At 36.0% G+C, this 5,065-nt stretch overlaps 1 protein-coding gene across 1 annotated transcript in view; it reads right to left on the bottom strand.

Moving 5' to 3' along the window:
- epas1b (endothelial PAS domain protein 1b) overlaps positions 1 to 5,065 on the bottom strand; it is a 70,087-nt gene that overhangs the window by 41,453 nt on the left and 23,569 nt on the right. The window lies entirely within an intron of this gene.

Here is a 5,065-nt window from a genome sequence, read left to right as displayed (position 1 = left end):
AAAACAAAAAAATGTACATATTTGGAGAATATTTTACTTCAATAATCATACATTTTCAATGAAAAACAAATTATTTGTGAAAAATATTGTATTTATTTATTCATGTTTCTATGAACTTTAAATTGTTTTATTAGACCCTTGAATTTGTTTCATTAAATATATAAAAATTGAAAATTGGTTCATGAAAAATGCTCAATTAGTAAAACCTTTTTTTCAAGTTTCTGGGATTTTTTTGTTTTTTGCTCAATTCCAGACTAACAAAAGTCATTATTCTCTTCTGAGAGTTATGACGTTCTAATGTCAGATCCTGTCCAGGTCAGCATGACAGCAGACTTAAATCCCTGCACTCCCACATCCATTCTTCCCGCCTCTGATCGTCCTCTCCTAGTAGCTCTGATGTTCAGGGACCTCCCCAGCTGCGATGAAGCAGGAAGTCCGTTCGCTGCGAGGGCGGCTGCTTACGCACCGCGTGCCATTGTTCCCGTGATAGAGGAGCATCATTTGCACATCCAGTAAAAGACGCAGCAGATGCCAGAAATAGACGGAAAGATCCTTTTACAAAAACAAGATGTCACTGATGACCAGGTAATACCTGAGCCATTGCGTCAATCGCGTCGCCTCTCTACTGCAGTCGTGCCGCCGAGGTCACATAAGGTCGTCCGGTTTTGATTGTGATGAACTTCTGAGTGGAGTTTACACTTTTTGAGCTGGATGACAAGATTGTCTCCAGGTTTTTTTTATTAATTATGAATTTTAGATTCTGTTTCTTTATAGACAATATATAAAGCTTGTTTTTTTTTTTTTTTCCTGGAGGAAACAATTCGATCATGAAATGATATAAATGCATCCCAGATCTTCTATTTTTTTTTTAGAAATGTTTTTCTTTACTACAAGACGCTAGAACAGAGGTCAGCAACCTTCACAGTAAAAGAGCCATTTGGACTCATTTTCTACCAATCAAAACCAGAAGGAGCCACATAGATTTACTTTAGCCTTTAAGAAATTTGGATAATTCATTACCATTTTTAAAAAATAATAAATATTAATTATTCCTATTTTTTGGCACAATCAAAAGTAAACGTATAAAAAGAAGCTAACATCTCTAAATTTCTTTTTTCATTTTTACTTTTTAGTAGATAAAATTCCGTAAAAATAGTAGATGCCGAATTAGCCAAAAAGCTAGCTTGTTGCTTAATTACTAGCTAAACTCCAAAATAGCCTAAAATTTCTCAGTAAACTAAATTACTCAAAAATGTTAACCTGTTGCTAAAAAAGAAGCTAAACTCCAAATTATCCTAAAAAAACTCAGTAGATGAAAAATTACCCAAAAACTTAAGCTTATCGCTAAGTTTTAAGCTAAACTCCAAATTAGCATAAAAAACTCAGTAGAGGCCAAATTAGGCAAAATTATCCTATTTTGGGATGGGGACCAACATGAATGTACCCACAATAACAAACATCAGCATTGTCTAAAAATTAATAAAACTCTGCAGCTCTCAGAAAAAGCTCAAAGCTTAAATGGAGTAATATGCAAGTGAACCGTACTAAAACTCTCATCAGGGATGATGTCATCATCTTGTGCAACTTTTCCCATAGATTCCCTTCCGATGCAACCTGAACAATTTTACAGGTATAAACCCTTAGAAGAGCTAGAAATCCAACAAACTGGTCATTGATCAGATGGGAAGCAACTACTGAAGTGTATCAATTGAATTGATTTCCATTTTGGGCTGCACGGTGGCGCAGTGCTTTATTGGTTGCTCTAAGGCAGGGTGTCCAAAGGGCCGATGTCCAACATGTTTCCCAACCAATCTGCCATTGAAGCTCCTTATTGGCCAAACACACCTGATCCAGGTAATCAGTAGCAGATATGGTAAGATATGGTTCAAACATGTGAACGTTGAAGGTATAATATTTGAATTAACACATCTGTGACTATTGTAGTGGTAAGAAAACTGCAGGATTGATTTAAAATGAAAATAAAACCTATGAATACATTTTCATGTAAGATTTAAATCCTACACTATAAAGAAGCAACACATTTGTTGCTTTGACAAGTTGCCTCATTTGTCATTTTCCTTTGATGCCGTCAATTTTAGAACCCAGAAAAGATCAAAGTGTACGAGACCATCACGCAAAACAATCACCATTTATCAGCTTCGTGTTTGTTCCTCCCTCTTGATTTGAATCGAGAAACATCTGTGATGTCACATGTGAACTTTGGAAACAGCAGGACGTGTTTGCAGGGCGGCCACTTTAAAAGCAGATTTATTTTAATAGATGACGGTTGGTTCTTAGAAAAGCTCTCAAACGACCAGCTGCATGAAGGTGTGGAGCCATGTGATTACTTTAATTTCCTCCACTGACAGCAGAATTGGTCAATGTTCTTTTCCGGCTCATTATTAGGTCTGATTTTGATCAACTTGAAATGTGGCAAACAACATGTGGGTTTTTGCCTCCATCAGAACCAGCTGCAGCGTTTACAGGATCAAACGTCACCCGGCCTGCAGGGTCCACGGAAGAGCAAGAGGAGCTCCGCCCGCCTGGAGCTCCATGGCAACCACTGATGGAGAGGAGTTGGCACCAAGACCCCCCCCCCACCCCCCCCCCCCGACCAGTTAGGACAAACAACATGTGAGGGGGGGTGGGGGGTTCTGCAGCGTCAGCTCGTGTTGATCTCATTAGAAGTCCACAAATAAAGCAGGTTTGAAGGCGTGGGGCAGGGTCCACACAGAGACAAACTGATGACCCATCCAGCCTGATAATGGGAGGATAAGATGAAGACGCATTTTAGAATTCTGTCCTGGTGCAGATGTCTTCACCTGAAAGCCAATAAATTCTTTAAGCTGATGAGGAAAGATAAGAATGCAAGTAAACTTTTTTGTGTCCAAAATGTATCTATAAGCCTGTCTAAACTGAAGAGTTACGATGGAGCATTAGGGAAAGAAAAAAATAATTCAATATAAAAGAATAAACTGGTAAAATTATGAGAAAAAAGAAGTCTTTTACAAGGAAAAAACCTTGCTTTTTAAAAAATCCACGTCCTCATCTGCATTACATGCCCATTAAATCCATCAATGCAAATGTATCTATGGACCATAATGCATTTGGACCTCTGCAACTTCACTGACGGCGGCGTAAACGCGGCGTAAATGTGGCGTAAACCGGCGTCCGCCGGAAATCCCCTCCTTGTTGTGGGTCAATAATCATCTTCTAAAGAAGTTCAGTTTCCTGAGAATTCTTTTTAATGTCCTTATGCTTACAGTAAGTTCATAACTTTCACGATTATAACTTTATTCCTTAAAATTAAGACATTTTTTTAATATAATTCCACCACTTTTGTCTTAATTTTATTAATTTGAAAACTCCTGTAAAATTACAATTCTTTTCTCATAATTTCAACTCTTTTTCTTATAATTTTATGACATTTTACGATTTTTTTTAATTTTTAAAATTACAACTTTTTTTTTCTTAAAACTTTTTCTCTTGTAATTTTATGACTTTATTCCAGTCATAAATTCAACTCCTTTTCTCAAAATTTTATCCTCATAAAATTACTATGTTTTTTTAATCTGTTTTCATTTCAAATAATTCTTTTACATTTTAAATAATTCCTGTATATTCAAGCATTTTTCCACTTATTTTTTTATTCCCTTAAAATTACTGTACAGCCTTTTTTGGGAAATTTTAATTCTTTCTCTCATAATTTTATGATTCTATGCTCGTAAATGTACGTTTTTTTTCACAGTTCTATAGCGTTGTTCTCATAAATTTGGAAGTTTTTTTTGCATTTTTTTGAGTTTATTCCAATAAATTCTGATTTTTTTGAACTATCTTCTCATATTTTACAACTTGATTTCTGCAAAAGTTAGATTTCTTATCTCATAATTTCATGGCATTATTCCTGTAAAATTCTGACTTTTTTTTCTCAGATTTTATTACTTTATTCCCATAAAATTACAATTTCGACTCTTTTTCTCATTATTTTACAGCTTTATTCTTGTAAAGTAATAAGTATTTTTTCATAAATGTATCCCCGTAGAGCTACAACTTTTTGTCTTATATTTTTAAATGATTTTCTTTTAATTCTATGATTTTACACTCGAAAAATTATATATTTTCTCTTATAGTTTTGTTGTTACTTTATTCAAGTGAAATTACAACTTTTTTAAATAAAATTTTGACTTTTTTTTCATAATTTTCTGACTTTATTCCTGTAAGACTTTTTCTCTTAGAATTGTACAACTTTCTTCTTGTAAACTTCTGGCTTCCTTCTCACAATTTTATGACTTTATTCTCATTAAATTATGTATTTTCTTATGTTTATGGCGGCCCCAACACTGTCATAGAGGGATAATCTGGTTTCTATAAATGGGAAACGGAGAGGGTGTGATGATGCCAGCTGGAAGATGTGACTCCAGTGGAGAAAGCGTTTATATGTAACAATCAAAAGTTTGTTTCTGAAAGCTCTGGTTGTCAGTAAATCAATGATTTCAAAGATTTTCCTAAAAATCGCCTCTTTTTGAGGTGAATTTACAATCACAACAGAACAGTGGAACTTTTTGCTGCAGAAAAACAAACAAATACGTGCAGAGTAAAGTATCTGCTCTGTTTGCTTCTATTGATGTTTTAACCCACATAATGTGTAACTGATGATGAAATCTAAGCTTGCTTGTATTCAAACGAGTCAATTCACAAACATTCCTCGTACGATGGACGAGCGGCCCTCCATACCTTTAACACCTGAAGTCCAGCAGCTCCGCTTTGATTGAGAAATGGTAGAAATGTGGACAAACAAACACTCAGATAGCACAGATCTAACAGGAAAGGCAGAGCCCAGAGGCCCCATTACCTTATCTCACAGTGTTTCATCAGAGCGTCTCCCTGCTGCTTAAACTCGTTAACACGGCTGACCATCACCCAAACCTTCCTTACTGACGAGCCAGCAGAGCAGACTGCGCCCGTCTGCACGCCTTTCAATCAGTTACAGGTTTATGTGGGAGTCCATCGCTGTTGTCCTTCGCAGCACCTAAGGATGCGAGACAATAGAGCTGCAGCGCCTCAG

This window comes from Oryzias melastigma, linkage group LG15 (genome assembly GCF_002922805.2).
Source record: "Oryzias melastigma strain HK-1 linkage group LG15, ASM292280v2, whole genome shotgun sequence".
Lineage (NCBI taxonomy): Eukaryota > Metazoa > Chordata > Actinopteri > Beloniformes > Adrianichthyidae > Oryzias > Oryzias melastigma.
This window is presented reverse-complemented; position numbering and strand designations above follow the sequence as displayed.